Genomic DNA, 12,356 nt, shown 5'->3' with positions numbered 1-12,356 from the left:
ATTAAAAAAAAAAAAAAATATATATATACATATATATATATAGATATATATATATACACTGAGTGATTCACTGCATTATGACCACCCCTATGAAAACTGAATGCGACCTGTTGACCCTGTTAGGTACAAGAATGCAGAGTTAGTCGACCTATGTAGCATAGATAAGGTGTAAGTGGTTCAGTAGGTAGTAAAATTCTGAGCATGATAGGTAAAAGGATTTATCGGATTTTGATAAAGAACAGATTGTGGGTGCTTGACAAGCTGGTGAATTGATTTCCCAAATGGCTGAACTGGTGAGGGTGTTCAAGGGCTGCAGTAGTTAAAGTGTACCAGGACTGGCATCAAATTGGTCAAACGACGACCCAATGGCAAAACTGCAAACGTCAGCGAGAGGTTGATGTTAGAGGTAAGCGCCAGGTCCGACGACTCATACAGGCGAACAGGCACAGCACTGTTCAAGAGTTGACTACCCAATACAACATGGGTCAACCCAGAACAAAATCTGGCATGGCAGTGTGTTGCACACTCGCACGTATGGGCTATACCAGCAGATGACCTTTATGGCATCCTCTCCTAACCAAGGTTCATCGGCGTAAAAGACTCGCCTGGCACAAAGAGCATGTAAGTTGGATAGAAGACTGGAAGAAGGTGTGCTGGTTGGAAGTCATGTTATTTACTCCACACCGTGGATGGTCACGTACGGATTTGGTGTCAACAATGAGGCTCTTGATCCATAATGCATGGTATCAAAAGTGCAGGCCAGTGGAGGCGGTTGTATGGTGTGGTGCATGTTTAAATGGCAGGAACTTGGACCCCTGGTGCATATGGGCATCCTCTCCTAACCAAGGTTCATCGGCATAAAAGACTCGCCTGGCACAAAGAGCATGTAAGTTGGATAGAAGACTGGAAGAAGGTGTGCTGGTTGGAAGTCACGTTATTTACTCCACACCGTGGATGGTCACGTACGGATTTGGTGTCAACAATGAGGCTCTTGATCCATAATGCATGGTATCAAAAGTGCAGGCCAGTGGAGGCGGTTGTATGGTGTGGTGCATGTTTAAATGGCAGGAACTTGGACCCCTGGTGCATATGGAGCAACGTGCCGGAGGTTTGCGCTATCATCAACTGCTTGCTGACTGTGTACACCCTGCTATGTTACACTTTTTCCCGAATGGCAATGGTGTCTTCCAAGATGACAATTTGCCGAGCCATCGGGCACTTGTGCAGGAATGGTTTGAGAAACACAGTTCTGACTTCCAGCATATCGATTGGCCTCTGAACCGCCCCGATATTAATTCCATAGAGCACTTGTGAGACACTATGGAAAGGCAAATCAGGCATCTGGATATACCAATCGCCTCCATACCTGCATTGCTGACTGCATCACACACAGCTTAGTTGGCTATACCTCCCGAACACTTCTGACATCTTTGAATGAATGCCACTGTACTGAGGGCAAAAAGTACAAACAGCTGTTGTACTAAGGGCAAAAGGAGGACCTACAAAGTATTAGGAAGGTGGCCATAATTCAGTGATCACTCAGTATATATAAATACTATCATGTCACTTAAAGTTAGGGGCATAAAATCTTTTGATCTTGGTAAACTCTAGGGTCTTAATCTCACAATAGAAAAGGATTTTCATCTCTCCACAGAAGCTCCTAACTGAGGCATGAGAATAGTTGTGAACCAGACAAGAGATATATGAATTTTAAGGCTGTATCATACAATAATAAAAAGTCATCCATGACTGAAATGGAAACATTCACTATGGGCACTGGCATTACTTTATTCTTTACAAAAATAAATGCAGTTTTGGATCAGAAATTCTACCAAAAGTCAGATCTTAAGTCTAATTAATTATTCATATGCATAATGAAGGAAAAATTCAAAAATGCTCTAATAGATAAACAGCGACAAGGAAGTGTACACAGTGCCATGCATATTCACATCACTACTCGCAAACAGCATCCCAATGTGTTGGGATGCTGTTTGCTTGGGTAGTGATGACGTGACTTGACAAGTAATCAGCCCTGCAGTTGATACTCCCATAAAATGCCAAAGCAGATGGTGGCAGAACCTGACAGGTGCCAAACTTTATTTTTAAGTTCTGGAAAAATATTTTTGGGTTTTTTCAATTCTCCTTGAAGTATACTAATATTTCATCTTTTCTTAATGGTTTGCAATACTTACTGTATCTAATTTTTTAGTTTTTAATTTAAAAAAATTACATATTAAAATGCTGTTTCTTATACCCTTCTATATTAAAAAAATAAAAAATATATTAATTTTACGGAAAATTTAAAAAAATCTTATAGTCATAAAATAAAATAGTTGGTCTCTTTCATTTTCCAGTTTAAAAAATCCTTAACAGTGAAAATTTTTAAACGTGCATATGCACATATATTTATGCTTATTATGCATATGAATAGTTTTAAGAATATATATATATATATATACACACACTGAGTGATCACTGAATTATGACCCCCCCTATGAAAACTGAATGTGACCCGCTTGACCACGCGAGGTACGAGAGTGCTGAGTTAGTCGACCTAAGTAGCATAGATGAAGTGTCAGTGGTTCAGTAGGTAGTAAAATTCCGGGCGTGATGGGTAAAAGGAAGGAATTATTGGACTTTGATAAAGGAGAGATTGTGGGAGCTCAACGAGCTGGTGCCTCGATTTCCCAAACGGCTGAACTGGTGGGGTGTTCGAGAGCCACCGTAGTTAAAGTGTGCCAGGACTGCCGTCAAAACGGTCAAACAACGACCCGATGGCAAAATTGCAAAGGTCAGCGAAAGGTTGAAGTTAGAGGCAAGCGTGGGGTCCGATGACTCATACAGGTGCAACACTGTTCAAGAGTTGACTACCCAATACAAAATGGGCCAACCCAGAACAATATCTGACATGACCATGCATTGCAAGCTCGCACGTATGGGCTATACCAACAGATGACCCCTACGGCATCCTATCCTAACCAAGATTCATCGGTGGAAAAGACTCGCCTGGTGCAAAGAGCATGCAAGTTGGACATTAGAAGACTCGAAGAAGGTGTGCTAGTCGGATGAGTCACGTTATTTACTCCAAACCGTGGATAGTTATGTACAGATTTGGCAGCAACAACACGAGGATCTTGATCCATCATGCATCAAAAGTGCAGGCCAGTGGAGGCGGTTGTATGGTGTGGTGCATGTTTCACTGGCAGGAACTTGGACCCCTGGTGCATGTGGAACAACTTATCAGAGGTCTGCACTATCATCAACTGCTAGCTGACTGTGTACACCTTGCTATGTTACACTTTTTCCCAAATGGTGGAGTCTTCCAAGATGACAATGCGCCGAGCCATTGGGCACTTGTTGCGCAGGAATGGTTTGAGGGCACTTGTTGCGCAGGAATGGTTTGAGGGCACTTGTTGTGCAGGAATGGTTTGAGGAACATAGTTCTGACTTCCAGCATATCGATTGGCCTCCGAACACCCCCGATATCAAACCCATAGAGCACTTGTGGAACACTATGGAAAGACATATCAGGCCTCTGGATACACCAATCACCTCAATACCTGCATTGCTGGCCGCATTACACACAGCTTGGTTGTCCATACCTCCCGAACACTTCTGACATCTTGTTGAATCAATGCCATGTTGGATAGCTGCTGTACTGAGGGCAAAAGAAGTATTATGTAGGTGGTCATAATTCAGTGATCACTCAGTGTATATATGATACTATTATTTATTTCAATTTTCAATTTTTTTAAAAATATATTAAATTTGGCAAACTGCTAAGCACATAAAATTTAAATACTACACACGTTGATTGATAACTTCCACTGGTGAGTGAATTATTGCCTACTGTGTTTGAATGATAACACATTATTTATCATTCAAAATTTTATAACAAATATTTCAAATGAATCATTTAAAAATATCTCATGCAAGACTGTTAGAGCTGTTGCTATCTCAACTGGATACATTGCCATATCACATGGGAGAGTTGTATAAGTAACTTAACTAGAAGAACAACAGTTCCACTCTACGTACTATCAATGGAAACCTATCCAAGTTCCCATGATAACAACATTACACATAAAAGTAGAACAAACAACAAATTAAAAGCATGTGCAATTCTGCCCAGATACGATAGGAGAGATTGTGCAAGGCTTGTGGGGTAGATTTTTTCTCAACATGGTCTGTGCTTGTTAACAGGAGAGACTGCTTCTACAGAAATGGGATACACTTAAATAGAAAGGGTGCAAGAATATTTTCTGATGACATCAAGGCAGTGTTAGATGGTTCAGAAAACTGCTAGCCTGGAAGGATGTAAAGACTAATAGATTAGCAATGGCCGCAGGCAGACAGGAAAGCAATTCTTGCACTGATTCTATTGGAATGAGCAGCAGCCAATGAAGCAAGGTGCTGTGGATTTCTAAACCTGCTGGTAGTGATCATGGAACAAGTAAATAAATGGGTTGTGGTTGGGTAACTACGAATAACAACAGATGCAAGCATACTTGCAAATACACGAATGATTGGAATATAGTAAATAACTTTGATGAATTTTAAACGCTTGTTAAAACATCAAATGTGGATATCGTTGGGATATCAGAGACATGGTGCCACAAATCTACAAAGAATTCAGAATTGAATTTGGGGAGTATAAAGTTTACAGAAAGGGCAGATAGGATAGGAAGAGAGGAGAGGTTATGCTGTTAGTTAGAAAACACAAAATCTAAGGCAGTGCATTCAGTTCACATGGGTGGCCAGTGAAATTCTGAGTCAGTTTGGTGTAACAAAAGCAGTCGGAAAGCAAAAATAAGGAGTGTGCTACAGGCCAAATGACTCTGATCAGTACAATGAACAACTGTGCAGAGAAATAGTAAGAACCAGTAAATCAGAATGTCTCAAAATAGGGGATTTTAACTTTCCAGATATTAACTAGAACTTGTGGTTTGGTCACTTGCACACAAGCAAGACTTTTGTAAATTTATTGGATGACTGTTTTCTTCAGCAACATATTTGAGGCAACCAGAGGGAGTAATACTCTTGATCTGATTATCAGCAGTGATTCTTCTTGTGTTAAGAATCTGCAGATAAAGGAACCACTAGGTGGCAATGATCACAGTGTACTATGTGGGATTTACTTAAAGATGTAACTATCACCAGGCGTAAGGGGGAAGGGCTTTTGCTTTCATAAAGGTGACTACAGTGGTCTCAGAGAGTTTTTAAATTCTATACAACTGATGTGTTACCAACAGTGAATTCTAAATGTGCAGCCTTCAGGGACTTAATTTTTAAGGGTACTAGGCTTTTCATATGAAATAAAAATTATTGTTCACAGTTTAGGCCTAAATGGATATTAGATGAATTAATGCAGCTCGCAGCAGAGAAGAAAAATGCATGGGATGCATATAAATTATCAGACGCCAGAAGCCTATGCTAGATATAAACTAGTTTGTAATCAAGTCACAAATAAAGTTAGACAAGCAAAGGCAGATGAAAAATCTTTGGCAAAGGATTCAAAGAAAAACAGCACAGACGTCTTTACTTATGTAAACTCTAGAAGGAAGAGGATGAATCAGATTGGTCCACTTATATCGATAGTTCGACTGTTGATGATCCTGCTCAGAAAACTGACAAACTGAATGAGTATTTTTAATCAACATTGACACATGAGGAATTCTGTAGGGAAGTGGAGGCCAGAAGTTTATCAAACTCTAATAGGGAGCTAAATGACTTTGTAATAACTGAGAGGAAAGTGGAGGAAAAATTGTTGAATGCAAGAAAGGCATCCAAAGTGAATGAGATCTATCCATATATATTAAGGGAGACAGCAAATGAAGTAAGCAAACCCTTAACCATAATTATGGGACCATCTTTAGACTCAGGAGAGGTCATCACAGATAGGAGAAATGTAAATGTATCCCCAATTCACAAAAGGGGATCAAAGGGTAACACAAGTAATTACATACCTGTCAGGTTAACTTCTGTTCTGGGGAAAAGAATGGAGTCACTGGTTAAAAAAACAATCCAGGATCATCTAGACAAGACTGCAGTTAAAGTTCAGACACAGCATGGGTTTTTTATGGAAAAGTCTTGTCTAACAAATCTGATGGTCACAAAAGGACTGGATGCAAAAAATAATTTTGATATCATACACTTGGATTTCAGGAAAGCTGATACTGTTGCACATAGAAGGCCACTGTACAAATTGGAGCAGTATGGCATTAAAGGCAAGTTGCTGTAATGGATAAAAGAATGGTTGAGTGGGAGGAGACAAAGTGGTAATCAATGGACACTGCTCATTGTGGAGTCCCCTATGGTTCAGTGTTGAGACCATTGTTGTTTCTATATTTATCAATGATATTGATGAAGGTATAACAGGCTTAATGTCCAAGTTTGCAGATGATACAAAGGTTGGCAGGGTTGATAATGACAGTAACTACAGTACGTGGCTGTATCAGGATCTAGAAAAGTTGGTCAGATGGGCTTAGAGATGGAAACTGACATTTAACATTGACATATACGAAGTACTGCATATGGTCAGCAGTAACCCCAGAAAAATGTACCAATTGTGCAGTCAGATAGTGAGAATGAAAAAGACCAGTGGGTAACTGTGACATCAAATATGGTTTTCTGAGCAGTATAGACAGGCTGCCAGAGTTGGGTCTTGTCAATGATATACACGAACTTTGCTAGTACGGTGATTATCCTTTTGTATAAGCCGATGGTCAGGCCACACCTTGAGTACTGCATACAGGGTTGGAGGGCTCATTTTAGGAATGATGTAGAGCTGCTGGAATGAGCAGAGAAGGACAACGAGAAAGGCTTAAGTTCTGCAAATTACAGCATCTGTAGACTAGGCACCTGCCAGGTGATCTGATTGAGGTATTTAAGGCTTTGAATGGATTGAGCAAGCTCAATGCTTATGGGATTATTCCTCTTGCACAGATTATGCACTTGAGTGAGCATAAATTCAAACTGAGGAAAGACAGTTGCAGAATAGATTTGTAGAAATTTGTTTTTAGCCAGTGAGTGGTTGATTGCTGGAATAAACTTCCATCTGTCGTGGAAATTGATAGCTTAAATAAATTCAAAGTAGAACTGGACAAACTTTTGGAGCAAATGGATAGGTGAATTGGAAGTGGTTTTTTTTTTTTTTTTTTTGGCTGATGCTGTATAAGCTTGCTCTCTTGCATTATATGCAATTTTTCACTCTAAAACTTTGTAACTAGTTAACACAGCAGCACTCTAGTGCTTGGTTGAGAAACCATGTTAGTTGCTTGTCTAGTTTCAAAATGTATCAGCGTGCGGAAACAGAACATCACATACGTTTTACCCAAGAATGCTGAAACATATGCCATTTAAAGTGACATTCTCACTGTTCTTTTAGACTGCTGCAAAGAAATACACTGGAAACATTTCAGCATGAAAGATTCTGAATGTTAATTGTGCTTTTTGAAATGCTCATGCAGCAAGTCTTGGTCCTGAGCAGTCTGCAGAAGCTCAAACTTGTTCTTAAGTTCCAGTACATACTGCTTTTTCTCCTCTTCTGTTATCTCAAAGACCTTTGTATTATTTATCGAGTCAGTTTTTTTTCTTTCCTTTCCTACATCTATATCAAGTGTACATCTTACCATTCTGTGATCACTTCCAACATTTACCTTATTCAGGATGGTAACATCATTCACAATATATCTACTGTTAGTGAGGATGAAGTCGATTTCATTAGTAGTTAATCCATTTCACCCTTTTCTTGAAAAAAAGTGTTCATTACTGACCGTCCTTGCAGATTCTGCAAATTCCACAAGTCTTTCACCTCTTTCATTAATTCCAAAATTTCCTATAGTTCCCCTTTCTGCACTGTTTTGTCTTTTTCCAACCTTAGCATTGAAGTCCCCCATAATAATAGTGCAGTGGGTTTTCTACTCCTCTAGAAGATTCTCAATTTCTATGTACATTTCTTCAACCTCTTCATCATCATGGCTCGTTGGTGCATAAATCATTATAATCTCTAGCTTGTACCTCTTAGAAATCTGCAGTATTAGTCTTGACACCCTTGGTGATGTACTTTTGAATTCCAAAATGTTGTTTTTAAAATCTTTATGGACTAGAAACCCAACTCCACCTTCACTCCTTTCACTGTTACCATTGGTGTACAGCAGATTTCCACTTGATAAGCTTATAAGTGATTCATTTCTTCTTCTTGTTTCAGCCAAACTGATGATATTCCAATTCACATTTTCTAATTCCTTTTCCAGCTCTAATATCCTGTCTTCACCAACGAGTGATCTTACGTTACAACAGGTATTATGACAGGTATTACGTTATATGCAGGTATGCCATCATTCAACATGACTGATATGTTTTCTTACATGTGTATGCATCAAAGTAACATGTTATGCATGTATCAAAGAGATGTTCCATAACAGCCATATGCATGAAAGTGATATACCATGATGAACACATGCTATCCTTAAGCAGTCAATAAATAAGTGCTGTAAAAGTAAAGCACATGAAGATAACAACTGCTCAATATTGAAACAGTGAATTAACTCTTCACTATTTAACTTTTTTATCTTCGACCATATGATGTTAAGATCTGGCACAGTTTTATTTGTTCTTTGCTTGTGCTGAGGTATATATAATAATGTATGTGGAATAAAAATAAACTTTTGATAAAATTCTGAGGTTTAAATTATCAAAATTCATTGAACATTGCTGTAAATAGTGCACAGTTCAATAACTTTACTGATACCGAGCAGGTGTTAATTTCATCTGATTTAATTTACTTTAAAAATAACTGCAAATATGCACTATGCAATATGCAAATATGAACTACTTTAAAAATAACTGCAAATATGCATTACAGCACATCACTTGGGTGCTGCTTGATGTGTATGTGCATCAGTGATAGCAAATATATTAATTTATTCTAATCTATTCGTTTTTCAATTTATCATCCTTTTCAGTTTTTAGTAGTAGCATTACCTCATGGGCCACCCATTGAAATCTCGCAAACTATCCACCTCCATAGCAGATGGAAGTTTGTTCCAACAATCAACTATCAGTGGCTAGGCACCTCCGTAGCCAGGTGGACAGGAGCAGCAGTGCATAGCACACGCTTCTTGATTAGACCGGGTTTGAGCCCGTGAAAACTGAATACGGAGGATGCGGAAATGTCAGGGAATGACCACCGCATATCCCCGGAGCAATATGGCCTTAGTTGCTAATGCTCCTAAAAAAAAACCAAATAACAATAATCAGTGGATGAAGGAAAATTTCTGCATATATGTATCCTGCAACCATCCTTCCTCAATTTGAATTCATGTCCCCTCATGTATGTAGCCTGGGAAGGAGGAAGACTGCCATCAGCACTGAGCTTACTCAATCCATTCAAAGCCATAAATGCTTCAATCAGATCTCCTTGCAGGTGCCTAGTCTCCCGACACTGCAATTTACAGAACTGAAGCATGTCTTGGAAAGACACCCTTTTGTTCCCTTTGCCAACCTCATTGCCCTTCTCTACACCCATTCCAGCAGTTCTACATCCTTCCTAAAATGAGGCCTCCAGACTTGAATGCAGTACTTAAGATAGGCCTAACCACTGCCATAGATATATAATGGAATAATCACTTTCTTAACCCAGCTAGCAACATTACTATACATCAACAAAATCTCATGAGCTGTCCTGGCAGCCTGTCTGCATTGCTCAGGGTACTTCATATCTGACTGCACAATTACACTTTATGGTCTTTTTCATTTACCACTAACCTGAACATAGTACTACATAGTACCACATAGTTGGTACATCTGAATTACCGCTACCCATATGAACTACTTTGCATTTGTCAATGTTAAACTTACCTTGTAATTCTTGGTTTGGTGGAATATAAATTGTTACAAATGTCATGACGGACTTATCAGCTATGCATTCTGCAACTGCTTCAATTATGATGTTTAACTGGATAATTTGAGAAGGAATATAACAATTTACCATCATGAGTTGTGCAGTCTATTATTCTGTTTTTACAGTATGCAGTATAGTTTCTTATTGAGGGAGTGTCTTGAGGTCTGCAAAAGGTTTTCTGTAAGCAAAGACATAGCAGAGCATGCTGCATAATGAGATTGCATATGTCATTTAAATTAGTGCACAATCCTCTATAGTTCCACTAGATTATGGAACTGAAGATTGTTGATTGTTGTTTAATCTTAGATTTCCTTGTTTTGGAGAAATAGTTGATCTGTATCCACTGTTTCATCTGGAAAAGTCTCAAGTACTGATTTGTATAAATGGTTTGTTCCTTTTGCCTCCACTTGTTCAGCTGCCATTTAGTTATTTCTGGTTTATAACATTAAGCTTTTCTTTGTGGGTTTTCTTTTTTTGAGTGTTCCATATCAGGAAGGATGGATAGTGGTATGTCAGTTAATTGCTTTTGAACATGTGGCTCAGTCATTATAAGCAATTTTTGTGCCACTTGAAATGAACTCCCCTACAGGGATTGTGAAGGCTGTTCTGGCTTCCAAATCATGCTAATTTCATGCTACTAACTACAGTATTATTTACTGTAGTCAGTAGCATTGATCTCTTGACATTTTTGGTAAACAACAATTGTCTGCTTTATACCACTGTATGTTTTTCAATTCTCTAATATTCACAATTTTCAAGTAGGCAGGTTGTTTCCCCATACAGTATGGACATTATTTCCCAGCTGAGCAATTTTGATTGGTGTGTTTATGATATCCACAGTTGGAACAGATAGCAGCTCCAGACAATGCCAGTTGTGAATGACCACATTTTTGGAATTTGAAGCAACAGAGAGTATTCAGAATGTACAATCTAAAGTTACAATTTAAATATCTGGTTTTGATTTGATTGATGTAGGTGGTTTGGGAGTGTTAAAGCTGAGGATGAGATTTTTGCTTGGAGTAATTGTTCCATATCTAATTATCTTAATTCTTCTCACAGTTATAACACCAAATTCTTCCACCTCATTTTTGATTTCTTCTTCTGAGACACTGGTAATATTCCATTTATACTCTTTTTTTATGTGTTCAAGGTATTATGGGGAGAGACCATTACAGGAATTCCACCAAAGGTTGAAATTTAAAGTTTTTTTGCATGTTTCATATTTCTAGTCTTGACTAGAAAGTCATCTGATTTAATTCTTGTCATATATTTTTAGGTGTTCTAGAAACACTCCAGACTTTGCTGGATGAAAAGTGGTTGTTCTGTCATAGATGAAGTGATGCCATCTTTTGGTAAAAAATGTGTCATTATCTTTATTTTTCCAACTCAATGGAGTAAGATCTGTAGTTATGTTTGAATCACTTGTGTTTGCTCCTTTTAGTCCTGGGAGTGAGAACTTTCCCTCTCAGGTTTTCAGACTTTACATGGAGAGGCAGGAGTGCCAATTAATGAAGGTAAGTAGGCTAGTAGTTTAGTGCGTAAACAGGAATTTTGCCTTATTAAGATCTTTTGTGCTTACAGGTTAGGAACTTATATATACAGTAGAGAATTTATTTTAAACTCTAATAATAAACATCACTTCTCATCACTACAGAAATCACGATAATGCTTGGCACTTGGAGCCAGCTATGACACATCAGTATATAGTTATTATAAATTACTTGTATCCAGTATTGGGCAAATTTTATTCAAAATAATGAATAAAATGTATTTATTTTATTTGAAAATAAAAAACAGTTGTTATTAAAATGAACCTTATTCTGTTAAGGAGATAAATTATTCATTTATATATTATTCAAGAGTTAAAAACAAATTTTTTATTTATAACTTACAGATACATTTTTATTTTTGCAGTGTTATTCAAAATAACTGTCCGTTTACTGGATTTAATGGGTTTTTTTTTTTTTTTTTTTTTTTTTTAATATGTTGTAAGTCCTAACCATTTGTTCACAGCTTTGACAGCCAACCTCCTTGACGGAAGATGTTCCCGTTTTTTTTGTGTACATATATAAACCAAGTACATGTGTTAGTCTAACCTATCTTCTGTAAATTCATCTTCAGCACAACCTTTTTCTCTAACTATTTATCAATAAGTTTATGAAATTTAGGCAGACTAGTCATAGTAGTAAAGGAGAAAATTCTTTCAATGCTAGCAGAAGATTGTAACTGTGTATTGTACCTAACAAAAACTTTTTTATTTCCAGATATTTTTGAAGGTTAGCACTAATTACTGATCATCATAATGAATTGTAAACAAAATAGTCAATGAAGAAAGAAAGAAAGAAAGAAAGAAAATGGTAGGCCTTCACAGTCAAGTGCAAAAGGTACAAAAGTACATTTACTCTGAGTGGCTGTAGTGAGTGGCGTGGTATTATGGGAGTAAGCTATAAAA

General features: G+C 37.8%; 1 protein-coding gene across 3 annotated transcripts in view; it reads right to left on the bottom strand.

Annotated features, from left to right (window-relative positions):
- The window catches only part of Asap (ArfGAP domain of ASAP), a 673,774-nt gene that overhangs the window by 584,676 nt on the left and 76,742 nt on the right, over window positions 1-12,356 (bottom strand). The window lies entirely within an intron of this gene.

This window comes from Mastigoproctus giganteus, chromosome 6, assembly GCF_048544385.1.
Source record: "Mastigoproctus giganteus isolate SK-2022 chromosome 6, ASM4854438v1, whole genome shotgun sequence".
Classification (NCBI taxonomy): domain Eukaryota; kingdom Metazoa; phylum Arthropoda; class Arachnida; order Uropygi; family Thelyphonidae; genus Mastigoproctus; species Mastigoproctus giganteus.
This window is presented reverse-complemented; position numbering and strand designations above follow the sequence as displayed.